The sequence below is a fragment of the Carya illinoinensis genome, chromosome 1 (assembly GCF_018687715.1).
Source record: "Carya illinoinensis cultivar Pawnee chromosome 1, C.illinoinensisPawnee_v1, whole genome shotgun sequence".
In the NCBI taxonomy this organism is placed as follows: domain Eukaryota; kingdom Viridiplantae; phylum Streptophyta; class Magnoliopsida; order Fagales; family Juglandaceae; genus Carya; species Carya illinoinensis.
This window is the reverse complement of record NC_056752.1, coordinates 12575591-12590634: the sequence shown is the minus strand read 5'-3', so window position 1 is coordinate 12590634 and position 15044 is coordinate 12575591. Positions and strand designations below refer to the sequence as shown.

Genomic DNA, 15044 nt, shown 5'->3' with positions numbered 1-15044 from the left:
CAAATCCTTGAGCGAGTTGGTAACCATTTTTACTATTTTTTGGATGGTTACTTTGATCACTATCAAATTAAAATTGCAATAGAAGACCAAAATAAAACCACTTTCACTTACACTTTTAGCACATATGCTTTCCGTAGAATGTCATTTGAATTGTGTAATACACTTGCAACTTTTCAGTTTTGCATGATGAGCATATTTAATGACATGACTGAAAATTATATGGAAGTTTTTATGAATGATTTGATTGTTTTTAGTAACTCCTTCAATAGGATCAAATATGGTCAATCCATTTAAACTGATAGGGTTCCATTCGAACGATTTTTTGAGATGAAAATGATTTGGCTAAAAAAAAATTCTGATCGAACGGTTTCGATTGGTTCTACCCAATTTCATCCATAAAAATTACTTTTTGAAACAGGCTTTTGAAAATAAAATAGAGATGAAATTTTGTCATATCCAAAAATATTTTAAGACAAAAATTAGATTTTTGGACAGAAAATGATTTGTCTCAAAAAACCCAATCTCTTGTGGTATATACACAGATTATCCCAAGTGCAACGTTTTGGGTAAAGGTTTGGGAGAAAGGGCAAAACACTCACTCTTAACAACTATTCTGGTTTACTTTATCATTAATTAAAACTCGTCCAACATACAAGGGACATTCAAGAAGAGGATAGCAGCCGCTAAACAGTTCTGATTGGAGATCAACCACGACTTGAAATTGCTTCATTCTTCAATCTTTCAATGTAATAACGAGCAATCCTAATGGCACCAATAAGAATATACTGTAAGAGAGAAATGGCACATATGACTTCACATACAAAACTCAATAGCTTCACGGTTTTGGAATTCTAAAGATTTAACCAATCAAGACAATTCATGCGAAGAATAAAAATCAAAACTTTTGACTGTCTGTTTTGTCTAAGGTTGAACTCTTACTATTTTATCGATACTAAGGACAAACAGTTACCAACCAAATTTGCTCAGATGCTATTTTCAACCAAATATATATATATATATTGATCAGATACTGACCAAAAAATGTAAAATAGTCTAAATCCACAGTTATAGATAAATGGAAATTACCAAAACTAAGCAAAAAGGGAATAAACCAAACCTTGATAATTGGCTTTTCAGTCATGATAATCGTCACCCAGCCAACAACATAAGGTACGAACCTGCCAGCAACATAAATGTAATCTAAGCAGTATGAAGATCTATTTTTCAAATTTCAGGGGAAAACAGGTGCATGCTCTTTTTATTTTTTTATTTTGGATTCACCCTTTCAGAATGCTATTTTATTAATATATTTTATTGGGTATTGGAAAAAAAGAGAGAAAAAAATGAATAAAAATATTATAAAGTTAATATTATTTTTGTTTTAGAGATTTTTTTTTTTTTTTTTGTAAGTTATGATTTTGAAGGTAAGATGAATGTTGTTCCCCGACGTCCTAATGCAGCATGAATGGAGCACTGGATAGCAAGGAGAACAAAATACCAAAAACCATGCAAGACAGTCAACCTGTCTCCACACCTATGCCTGCAACCCGATCAGATTTGGAGCCAAACCGACCCGACCCGCTAGCAAGGCAGGCTGAAACCAGTCCAGCCCAATCCGCAATATAAGGGTCAGGTAAAAACCTATTCCCCCCCCACCCCTCTCTCTCTCTCTCTCTCTCTCTCTCTCTCTCTCTCTCTCTCTCTCCTGAAGTCCTTATGTAAAATGACACTCGTTAGTGGAAAAAAAAAAACATTCTTTTTATTTTTATTTTTTTTTTATAGGTAATCAAATATTATATTCATATAAATAAGCAAAAACCCAGGTACACAGGAAGTGTACATGAGGAAGGTTTAGAAAGATCTTAAGAGGAACAACAAAATAGAAGGCCAAAAACAACCACATTAAATAGCTTGGCCAGACCTCCACCCAAAAAAAAAAAAAAATCAATCACCACTGCAAATTAACTCATACCTCATCAAAATGCCACAACCCCAAAAACCTCAATTAAAATTGCCATCTATTCTCAGGCCAAAAAGCCAAGAAAACTGTAGTTCAGAGTCTCAAACCTAATTTCAGCTATTAGATACCTCTGACCCCAGAGATCAAACCTAATTTCAGCTATTACAGCAACAGCAACTGGAATGATGAACACAATGACCCATAAGCTCAATTCTCCTGTAAAAAAAAATAATAATTTAGGAGTCAGTCCCAGCTCAACGATTAATTACTTAACCTGTAGAAAGAATTAAAAAATAAAAAATAAAAAATTCAATTTCTGCCTTTTACTGAGAGCCTTCAGGATTAATTTCACGCTTCCTCAATACAATAACATCTCCATTAGACAACTATCCTGTACTGCAACAATGAAGCCATGAATGGACCATGACAATCCTGATGCTTAGAGACCTATATTTACCTTTTGAGCCCAAGTCAGATATTATCAAGCGACTGATTTACTAGGGCTGTAGAGGTCAGCTCGACCATTGCCAACCCAACAGCAGAGGGATATATTACTCAATAACCACATCAGAAACTAAGGGAGGCACGTACCCATTTTCTTCTTATCATCAATAATTGTCACCCTTGCACTTGAGTCCAGGGATACAGAAGCCAAAGTCCTGTATTAAAAAGTAACATGGTTCACTGTCAAATTATTATTCCTACATGATAAATGCAGCAGCATAATTGTTATATAAAGGAGCTGAGATATGCTCATTAAAGTATCTACCATTATCTACCATATTTTCCTGACATTGCTAACTCAATAACAACTGTAACCTTTTGAGAAGTTCAACTTTCCTGCTTTGATGTTAAGCAGATGCAGGAAAAGCAATTAAGTCCAGATAATGCACAGTTAAATGTGCTATTTACAAAATAACTTGGTGAAGAGAATTTACTCTGTTGTACATCAATATGGTAACTCTTCATAACTGAAATCGAATGAAAAGAAAATTTCCTCAAAGACATAATTGTTCCTTTGTCATATTTTACCAAGTAATCTGGATGCCGTCAGGATTTTAGTAAAATCACATCCAGAATCACATCCAGATGGAGCTATGATATGAAAATGTGCTAGATGGGTGTATGGGAATATGCCCAGCCTTTTAGTTGCAATATCTTGCATTATTAGTTTAATCTTTTCACCTTAAAATAGGTCTTGGTGGTAGGAAACCATACGAAGCTTCAGGAAATTGAGCTAATGATCATGGGAGAAGGCCAGTGACAATTGTCCAGGTGAAAATGAAGCAGGAATTGGCAGGCCAACTCAATGCAAATTTCTGTATTTTACCAATTGACCATAATAATTTTCATCAGAGCAGGGCAAAAAAAAAACAAATACATGATAAGTGGCCCTAAGGGTAAGAGAAAGTGGCACGATCACACATCTATGGCAGCTTCAGACCACATTTCTGTTTTTTCAAAACCTTCAAAAGCTTTAGATTAGTTTGTTGCAGCACACAAACAAATCCCACCACCCACCAAAACCTCCCTGCAGATTGATCATTGACCATAGAACAAAAAGAGAAGAAGAAGAAGAGATCAAGAAGCAAAAACACCAGCACCCAAATCCCTTACAATCCGGTGGGCTAGGTCTCTTGAACTACTTCAAGTCCTTTCTTTTCCACCAATGATTAATTCCCAACGAATGGAAAAATATAAACTCCCATAGTACCCACATCCAGAGGCAGAAGAGAAGAGAAGAGAGAGAGAGAGAGAGGTAAGGGTTTTTTCTGAAGAAAGAAGTTAGACGTACGGGGATGCAGGTTTACGGTTTCGCCCGCTGAGCAGCATCGGACCAACCCACATCTAATTTTATCCTATTTTATCGGATGGGTTGGATCAGGTCCATCGGACGGGTCTGGCCATTACGTTTTCTGCACAGACTTACTTCCCACCTGTGGAGATGAAGTTATGGCAAACCCAGGTGACAGAAGGGAGCAAATTCAATTACAAACTAGTGACAATAAAAAAACAAAGATCATTGGAAGTATGAAAGTACCCTGTGTAGGTATGTATCAGCAGAATCTGGCATGTCATAGTTGATAACAATGTTAACACCCTCAATATCAATCCCCCTTCCAATTAAGTCTGTTGCAGTGAGAATTCTTGATTGCCCCTCCTTGAAATTCTTGTAATGTTTCAACCTGAAGAAAATCAATACAGAATCAACCACCAACTAAACGACTCACTCCACTGAGCAAAAAAGATAGTGGATTTCAATATCCCTTACTGTCATTTCTATCAACCACCAAGAAAACTACCCTCTGCCAAGTAAACAGATAAGAGTCTCTTTCATTAAAAAATGCTAGATAAAATTATGATGGAAAAGGAGTATAATAAACAAGGAAATAAAACATTTATGGAGGAATACATTAGATGGGACCAAGAATACTTACAACATAGGGTTGGGGATCAATGGTGGGTGTAAAAAATCCAACCAAATACAGTTTCAACCAACACCCTCCCGATAAGTACCGTTTCTTTCCCTCCTCAAATCCTACACTTGAGCCGATTCTAACCTGAACCAAAACAAAACCCAAAACACCCTCTCTCTTGACTGATCCCATTTGGAAACCTCTCCCACGTGTCCACCAGATTAGCTACTTCACATAAGTTACATCAACCAGCAAACAGATCAGGCATCTCTCTCCCACAAGTCCCTAACCCACACATTGTCCAGCCACCAGATTAGCTACTTCTCACAAGTTAGCACTAGTGATCTACCGGCTTTCATAAAAGTAGTCACATTGGCAAAACCCAATGTGACCATTCACCTCCCTTCCACCCCCTTTCTTTTCCCCTCAATAAGGGGCCAAAGGAAGGTTTTACAAACCTTTCCTCCTGAGCCATTCCTGAATGAACGCAGATAGAGGGGAAGTTACACTCCTCAAGCAACTTGTTCAGCTCAGCTGCTCTGTGGACACTTTTGACAAAAATGACAACTTGATTGAAGTCCAATGCATCAAGAAGATCATTCAATTTGCGGTTTCTCTCGGCTGCTTTCGATAAAATGTAGTGCTGCGCACAGAGAGAGAGGACAAGCATTAGTTGATGAGCAACAAGCAGTCAACTGATGAAACAAATATTGCAACAATGTGTTGAAGATACCTGTACAAGACCATGAAGAGTCAACTTGGTCTCATCATCAACATAAATCTCCATTGGATGTAACATTAGAATGAACCAATATCCTCACTCAGGCCCACAAACACTACCACTAAATTAAGGGGCCAAAGTGTCAAGGATAGGATTGCACCCACAGAAAGAAGTGAAAATAAGGAGAAATGAAGTACTAAAATCATTGCACGTACTGCAAGTTTTGGGCATGACTACCTTGCCAATGGCAGGGGAAAATAAGAACCAAGCCACAACAGTTCGATTAATACATAACCAGCAAAGCAAACACATTACAGGGAAAAGATATCAAAACTTCGTATTTTTATTACCACCAAAGAGAAGATGATGGTACTACCTCCTGCATAAATTTTTTGCACACAGGACAGATCTCGTTACTAAAGAGTTTCTGAAAACATCATTACTTGCTTGTCATGAGGAGTCATCTTGAAGATTTCCGGCACATCTCTGTGTCTGTAAAAGATACAAGCATGTGGACAACAACAAAAAATAACATAAGAAAACCATTTACAGTTAACTAAATAATAGATAAACTGAAACAAGATAATTGCAAAAAGATTCAGATTTCAGAATACATAAAAAAGGGGCTAAGAGATGAAGAAGAATAAGAAGATGATCATACCAAGTGATTCTAGCATCTTATCACACTCATCAAGAATGAAATGCCTCAACCCAAGATCTTTATCCATGGCTAGAGCCAAGATTCTTCCAGGTGTTTCGATGACAATGTGAGGGCATTCATTTTTCAACATATCCTTGTGAATCTTAATATTGACACCACCATAGAAGACAGCAACCCTGATGCCCGGAAAATAGGCACTGAACCTCTCAAATTCATGACAAATCTATAGAAGTTATAAGAAAAGAGAGAAGATATTATTCCTATGTAAAACTACAACACTGAAAATCTCTCTAAAAATTCTAACATTGCAATACATGCACATGCAAAAATCATTTTTAGGATTCCATAGCACCACCAAGGGGCACTTGTCAACTATAAGAATCAGTTGACCTACTTGGTAAGTTAGTTCTCTTGTGTGGCAAAGAACAAGAGTTGCAACTTGACCAGCAACAGGTTCGATCTGCTGAAGAGTGGAAAGAACAAAGACAGCAGTTTTCCCCATCCCAGATTTTGCTTTACAGATGACATCCATTCCTAGGATAGCTTCTGGGAGGCAGTCATGTTGCACTATTGAAGAACCAAATAAAATTGCACCAGACGAATCCTCAGTAAGTAATAATGACCGTCCAGGTCCTTTTAATGGAAAGCTTTAGCAAACCAGTTTTCTGGCCCAAATCATGAATATGGTAGTAGTAATTTTTTTTTTTTTTTTTTTGATTAAGTAAAATCAAAGTATATTAATGAAAAGAATAGGCAAAAGCCATGTTCAGTACAATGAATGCCCTACTACGTAGGCTCAATAGATACAAGAAAATCATGGAGATTTTGGCCATTAAAATTAACCGCAGTGGCCCATGTACAAAAAGTTCTAAAAAGGAAAGCTTTTAGCTCCTCCATAGATCTCTCTTTGTCCTCAAAGGTCCGTTCATTACGCTCTTGCCACACACACCACATTATACAAATGGAGATCATCTTCCACATAGACTTGATCTGTTGAAAGCCTCTCAAATCTGTCTAACAAGCCAATACCGCCACCGCTGTCTCCGGCATTACCCAGCCCAAATCTAGTCTATTCAATATCTTATTCCATAAACCTCGAGCTACCTCACAGTGTAGCAAAAGATGGTCTACAGATTCCCCCCTTTCCTACACATGCAACACCAATCTACGATGATCACCCTCCTTTTCCTCAAGTTGTCCATTGTGAGAATCTTACTCAAGAATGCGGTCCACACGAAGAACGCTGCTTTGGGAGACGCCTTATGTCTCCAAATCTTTTTCCAACGGAACTGAATGGGGGTCCTTGCGAAAGAGATTTATAGAACAAGCGAACCGAGAACAAACCTTTACTTGTAGGCTTCCACCATAGTAAATCAGCAAGCTGGTTGCTCCGTTTGGGTGAGTACAAGAGGCTGTAAAATGCTGCAAGACTGTCCAATTCCCAATCATGTGCCGCCGGGCTGAAATTGATGTTCCACTAAATTTGTTCCCCAACTTCCCCATGACATCCGCTACTGAAACCTCCTTATCCCTTGCGACCCATCCTCCTCTTATATGGCAAGAGAAAACCACCCATCTCCTCTTATATATTTCCACAATCCCACTCCATATGCCCCTCTCACCTCATTGGTACACCATCCCCTCCAAATGCTACCATATTTGCTCTCAATTACCAACTTCCATAGCGCGTCTAGTTCTTTATGGAATCTCCACAAACATTTTCCGAATAGCGCCCGATTAAAGGTTCTCAAATTTCTGATGCCCAAACCGCCATAAGAGAGGACTACACACCTTCTCCCACCTTACTAGGTGGAATTTGAATTCCTCGCCTAGTCCTCCCCACAAAAAGCCCCTCTGTAGTTTCTCCATATGAAGCGCCACACTTACTGGAATAGGGAACAAGGACAGGAAATAGGTCGGCAGATTAGATAGGGTACTCTTGATTAAGGTAATCCTACCCCCCTTTTGACAAATACATTCTCTTCCACCCTCCTAATCTGCGCTCTACCTTCTCGATCACTGTATCCCATAACAAAGCCGCTCTCGAGGCAGCCCCCAGCGGAAGGCCAAGGTAAGTCATAGGGAGTGTGGAAATCTTACACCCTAGAATATTCGCCAAATATCTTACACGTTGCACACCTCCAATAGGCACCATCTATGATTTATCAAGGTTCACTTTCAATCCTAAAGCTGCTTCAAAACAAAGTAAAAGTGCCTTCAAGACTCGGACCTGGTTGTAATCAGGCCCGCAGAAAATAAGGATATCATCTACAAAAAGTAAATGTGAAATATTAAAAACTCCCCCACCTGGGGATCCAACCGAGAATCCGGTCACTTGCCCGTTATCAACTAGGGCTGAGATCATTTTGCTCAAAACCTCCATCACCACAACAAAGAGTAATGGAGACAGCGGGTCTCCTTGTCTTAGGCCACGTGTGCTGTTGAAAAAACCAATTGGGCTTCCATTTATTAAAACTGAATATTTCACCGTAGATATACACCAATGGATCCAAGATCGCCATCTTTCTCCAAAACCACACCTTCCAAGGATGTCAATTAGGAAATCCCAATTAACATGGTCATACGCCTTCTCCATGTCTAGCTTGCAAAGGATCCCTGCATTACCCGCTTTCAGTCTACTATCCAAACATTCATTTGCAATAAGAACAGCATCTAGGATTTGTCTATCCTTTACAAAAGCATTTTGGGGCTTTGAGATGATTTTTCCCACAGCCTTGCTAAAATGGTTTACAAGAACCTTAGAAAGGATCTTGTAAACCCCGTTTACAAGGCTAATAGGTCGGAATTCCTTAATCTCCACTACCCCGGCCTTCTTCGGTATCAATGCAAGAAAAGTGGTGTTTAGGCTTTTCTCAAATTTACCGATCGAATGGAATTCCTGGAACACCTTCATGAGATCTTCCTTTAATACATCCCAGCACGATTGAAAGAAACCCATAGAGAACCCATCTGGACCCGGGGCCTTATCTTTAGCCATCTTCCTCACCACCTCGAAAACCTCAGCTTCCTCAAAAGGCCTCTCCAAACTACTGCTGTCCATAGAGTCAATAGAGTCGAAAATCAGCCCATTGGGCTTAGGCCGCCAACCCACCTACTCAGTAAGTAGCTTTTCAAAAAAACAAACTACATGATTGTTAGTACTTTGTTCATCCTTACAATCTACCCCATCAATCTTCAGCATTTCTATATTATTGTATCTCCTATGTGAGTTGGCTACCCTGTGGAAGAATTTAGTGCTACGGTCTCCTTCCTTTAGCCATAAAGCCCTCGACTTTTGCCGCCACAAAGTCTCTTCTAGTATAATGATCTGCTCAAGTTCTGCGACCAGCACTAGTTTTTGGGCTGATTCCTCCTGCGTTAAGGTCCTATATTCTTGTAACCTTTCGAGCTCCTGAATCTCCCTAAACTTACTTTCCTTGCGTGGCCCAATATCGCCAAAAGATTGTCTATTCCAGTTCTTTAAATCTTGTTTTAACGCTTTCAGTTTACCCGCAAGCATGAAGCTGGGAGTACCCTGAAATTGATAGGAAGACCACCATTGTCGCACCCTATCCATGAATCCTTCCGACTTCAGCCACATGTTTTCAAACTTAAAATATCGGCGTCTTCTCTGTATCCCACCACAATCCAACAAGATAGGCCAATGATCCGAACACAAACAGGGTAGTCTCTTTTGCCAAACCTCCAGATAATGAATCTCCCACTCCGGAGAGATTAAGAATCTATCTAACCTGGATCATGTCTGATTGTTAGCCCACGTACAAGGACCCCCCGCCATTGGTAGATCCACTAAGTTTAACTCAAAAATGCATTCCGAGAAGCGTGACATAGTCGGGCGCATTCTTCTATTGCCATGACTCTCACTGGGGAATCTTGTTACATTAAAGTCCCTGCCAATGCACCACGAAAGACCCCACCAGCTGTCAACTCTAGCTAGTTCATCCCATAAAAGACTCCGGTCGTTATCTGCATTTGGGTCATAGACACTTGCAAAAGCCCACAAAAAATCATCTGACACACTCCTAAAGGAACATGCCACTGTGAATTGCCCTACAAACTCCGCCCTTTTCTCCACCACTCGTTGATCCCACATAACCAAAACACCTCCTGAGGCCCCGTTAGAAGCTAGATAAACCCAATCAACGTGTACGCAACTCCATATACTTCGTACAATTCTTGTAGTTATTACTTCCAACTTCGTCTCCTGTAAACAAATGATGTCCACTTTCCACCCTCGCAGCAAGTTTCTCACTTGCAGCCGTTTATTCGCCTCATTAAGACTGCGAACATTCCATGAAACAATTCTTGGTTTCATTTAGGATAGACTTGCCCCTTCCCTTTCATCCTATCCCTACTAGAACTACCTTCAGAGTTCATGGATCAGGTTAGTCTTTTAAGTTCCCGCTGTTTCTTAGACTCTACCTTCCTCTGTTGTTGATGACCCCTTCAACAGCAGTGAGTAAAGCCTTGAACTGCTCCTCATACCCATCACACTTCAATCCCACAATTTCTTGTATGTCCTTTACCATGTTGAAGACCCAGTCTAAGACAGGGACTTGATCTGGAAACGGGTAGTTTAATGGGACAGGGTTTTGTATTCTTAAGTCCATCTGTTCCTCCATAAGTTCTTCCCCCAGCACGAAACCTACCTCCCCTACATGATCATTAGTCACCTGAAAGAGCCTTTGTGCATTCTCTTCATCTGAAAGGAAGATATCTTCGCTGGCTGAATACTCACTGCCCCCTGTTTCACACTCTTCCAACTAATTGTCTTTTTCGTATAGTGTAGAAGTCCTCTCTGAGCCATCATCCCCTCCCCCACACTCCAACGGCACTGTCTGTCCAGTTTCGGAGGGGAGGACAGATCTCAGTGGTGATGGGATGTCCACCACCACTTCTGTCGGCAATTTCTCCAGCTGGCCCGGCGTTGTCTCTGCATTACCCAAGCCTTCGGCGACTTCTGTAGCAGCCGTCGGCAATTTCTGTTGACTTCCTCTTGCTGTGAAGATTTCGGCACATCCTTTACCTGTTGCAGATTGTGCATTGACGAAACAGGTTTGGGCATGATACGGAAAGACCCTGCCAGTGCTTTCCACTCTTTCCGGGTCGGTTTGAGTGGGACGGGCTTAGGCCCTTGCCTAACTCGACCTTCATGATTAAAATGGTCACGGGCCTGATTCTGGCCCAGCCCGTTACTTAAGGCCTTAGAATAATCCTTTTTAAAAGCATCCCCAAAAGTCACCGTTTCTTCCATCCCTTTAATAGCCCCGACACTTCTCAGAACCTTAGCCACCTCCTTTTGCAAATAACCCAACTGAGCCTGAATTTCCTTCACCATGCAGTGTACCTCGCGCACGTCTCTGCCAACTTCTCTCTCTCAAGGGGCTCGATGTGCATCACTATCACCATACCCCTTTCTCAGGCCAGCATGTGACCCTGCCGTGGTAAGTGCTTCTTTATACGATTTCGGCCTCCCCTCTGTGTCTTTCCACGGCCTTCTCTGTACCTCTACGCCAGTAAGGACCTCCCTTAACACCTCCCCCATACTTCTCCATCCCCATCCCCCCTCATCTTCAGGGATAATAATGAAATGTCGGCGACCTCCTTCCCCGTAAACGGCAACTTCCAGAAAGTTTCCACGATCATTTGAGTGTCGCAGCACGATAAAACTCCGAGAACCTTCCCTTGTTGACATATAAAAATCTCTACGGTCACCTTTCGCACAATCCTCCAACGCTCTCTCAAGCCATTTTGCAGTGCCTAACCCCAGCAAAAGCTCCTGCTTGCGTCTCCTCCCTCATTCAGTGATACGAATCAGTCCCCCTTCTCGCACAACCAAGAAAAACTTTGTTTCAATCACGAAATCCTTTACCAAAACCATCTTTAACTCCTGTCGTCGTAATATACAGTAACTACACTATCCTCCACGGCGACGGAACGAAACAAAAAATGAAAAACGTAAACTTTTTCACACCATGTATGGAGAGAAAAAACTCAGTCGCTACAATTGGTGTAGTTTCTTTTGTGGTAGTAGTAATTACCTGCAGGACATCAAGTACAAAGAAAAAAACCATGTCAACACACGCAATTTGCAAGATAGGACAAGATGCAGCAAGCATGTAAGTAAACAGAACATCTCAATTCTTCAGTCAGATAACCAGTACAAACACAGTCGCCACTATCAACGAAATAATAAGCCTGGATGCCATCACAGATATATATCACAAATACATTACGAGCAATAGTAAGGATCATTGGGGAAAAAAAAAAAAAAAGAATCCCACCCAAAGAGCAAGCAGGCAAAATGCACCCAAGAAGATAAATTAACAGCAATTAGATGTTCGCCCAAATTTCAGTAATTTGGCATGATATTAAGGTTCCCAGGTGAGATATTATGAAAAGATAGATTAGAAATTTGCCTTTTGATGGATGTTCAAATCCCGAATCCATCCTGAATCCACAATGGCTCGAAGAAGCTCTGGTTTAAACAGGAAGTCTCTGAATCCCGAACTGTGAATCCCAACATAGCCCCTACACCAGAAAGAAAATATATTTAGCAGATTAGAAAACTAAGTTGACACATTAGTTCAATATATTTTTTTAAAAAATGACACGAGGTTTCACACCAAAATTGGATCATCAAGCACCTACATCACAAAATCAATGAGTATCCGCAAAACACAAATGCAAACCCCCTGAAAAAGTTTTCTGGGCAAAATGCTGCTGTAGCCAGATGGACCTTGTTAAACACTTCACCGAACCGAAGCCAAATAAATGATTAAGGTAATACCACATTAGCTAAAACTTCTTAAAACACTTTTAGGGCAATTATGTCAACATACCTCACCAAATTATTTCAAACATACCCAAATCTTGAAAATCCTACCTTTTAATTACAAGACTTGAAAATTGAACAAAACAGATACAATGCTTTTACCGTCTCCTACAGGTACAGTCGTACTTTTCTTGGTTTTCTCATTAGCCATGCAGGGAACAAGCAAGCACTACGCATGAAACACGTAAAGCCAGCTATAATAATAATAATCACCACTACAACACAAATCAAGACGCGAGCTTCGTATTTTATTTTTCCCTTAATTTCACTTTTTCTCTTCCATACAAGGATTTTCTCAGCAGTCAAACACATCACAAATCGGAAATCAAATAGCAAAAAGAAGAGGGAGAGAGAAAGAGAGAGACTAACTGCAGTTCACAATCAAATGACCCTCTTAATGCACTCTGGATTTGTAAAGATCCAGAGCAGCTGTCACAAAGAGAAGCTACAACACCAATTTTGAAAAAAAAAATAAAAATGAAATCAATGAAAGGCATCTATATTAAATTATCTATTATAAGGTTCTACATACAAGGAAAACCAACTAATACAGTATGCTTCAACCAGAGGAATATATGTTGCACCAAAGAGCATACAGTTTTATACAGACCATGCATACTAAATTTACATGACAGACTCCTTTGAAACACCCCATGCATTCCTCTAGTTATAGAGACTAACCTGAAATATCCATAAGAACTTCTACAGCAAGGCGTCAAAATCCCCAAAAGCTGGACTAGAGATGCAATTACACATTAACTTCTCAAATAAAATACCTTCAACTGCAAGGTAAGTCTCTGAAGTCCTTGATAAAACCTCAATGAATAAGCATAGTTATATCTACATGCAAGACGCACATTCAATTCAAAGTCGGTCAGCACTGTCAGCATTTAAATTGATAGCAAGAATTACTCAAAACCGCTTCCTTTGTGGAGTTGGTTAATCACCTATTTGTTTATTGCCTATGTCATCCCCCGTATATGCCTCCTTGTGGATAGATGCTGAGGGTTGAATATATTCTTAGAACATTAAATGAAAGATAAGTAGAAATCCAGAACTCAGGGATACTAGAAACTACCATCCAAATGTTCAAATTTCTTGCTCTTCTATAGCCCCTCGGGAGGGAAAGAATAGAAAACTTTATAAGGGCAGAGAGTTAGGTTGGCTGTTATGGAGTTTTGTACTAATAAATCAATGGCTTTCTGGTGATTGCACATTCAAGATATAAAGGGATTCATCTTCTTTTGTTTCCATCACCCTCAAGCATTATGGATGCCCCCCATCAGATATGTTCATTGATATACGCTGAAACATTTTGTAAATCCATTTGTTAGTTACAAAAACTTTCTTTTTTTTATTTTTGTTTTTTATCAGTAAATAAGAATTTTATTAAAAATAGGTGAAGCCAAGTACATGGGACATATACAAGAGCCACACCTATGCATGACTGTCTAAAGATACAAGAACATCATGTATGTCAATGCCATTAAACTCTATTACAATCGACCAATGGAATAAAGTATGAAGAAAAAAAATTCTAATCTCGTCCATTGTCCATTCACGATCCTCAAAACTCCGGCCAATGGAATAGTTAGTACAACTATTGAAAGCTATTTCTATTTCCATGAAAAGGGCTATCATCCAAGTTCAAAAGGATTTAGTTCTACTTCTGACTCAATCAAAGCAGACAAACTCACCTAAAATGTTATATACAGCCCAAATATTTTATCAACTATTACTTTGACTTTCAGGATATGACCACAACTTTGCCAAGCTGAATACTTCAAACCCGTTATAACTGTGAGTTATCAAGTCATAGTCAGCTATTATGAAACACCTTAAATTATCAGCCATCACATGACATCCCATTTCCATAATCATCATCCTTCGATATATGGCATAACAAGATCCAAAATATAATGACAGTTACAGTGATGCAACTACATGCGTCTTGACATAGGTATCAGAATGTCAGCACTTATCAAAAAAAAAAAAGGGTATCAGATTGTCAGCATAATTAGTTCACCTAGTGACAAAGAGCAAGCTAATTATTTACCGATTTTAAAATCGGATTGACATCTATAACAAGGAATGAATTTCCTTCTTTCATTGACCACTCCGTTTGTTCACCATTGAAGCTGAAAAATTAACAAGAATGGGAATCTTAGGAACTACCACCAGGATTGGGTTAACATCTAACTAGGATGAACTATCTTCCTTTCAAATAACATAAAAAATTAAAAAAATGCACAATAATACATGCAGGAAAATGATGACACGTGTAATAGTGGATGAACTTTATTACCAAAGAATTTCATTGCATGACTATTTTTTTTAATAAGTTTTCATTGCTCCAGATAGTGTTCCAATCATATCAGGAGTCAATTCACTATGGCCCATGTTGACAGACATGAACTCATGCAAACTGC

The 15044-nt window shown here is 39.5% G+C and overlaps 1 pseudogene; it reads right to left on the bottom strand.

Moving 5' to 3' along the window:
* Window positions 1-463: 463 nt before the first annotated feature.
* On the bottom strand, window positions 464-14484 carry LOC122307736 (annotated as a pseudogene).
* Window positions 14485-15044: the final 560 nt, after the last annotated feature.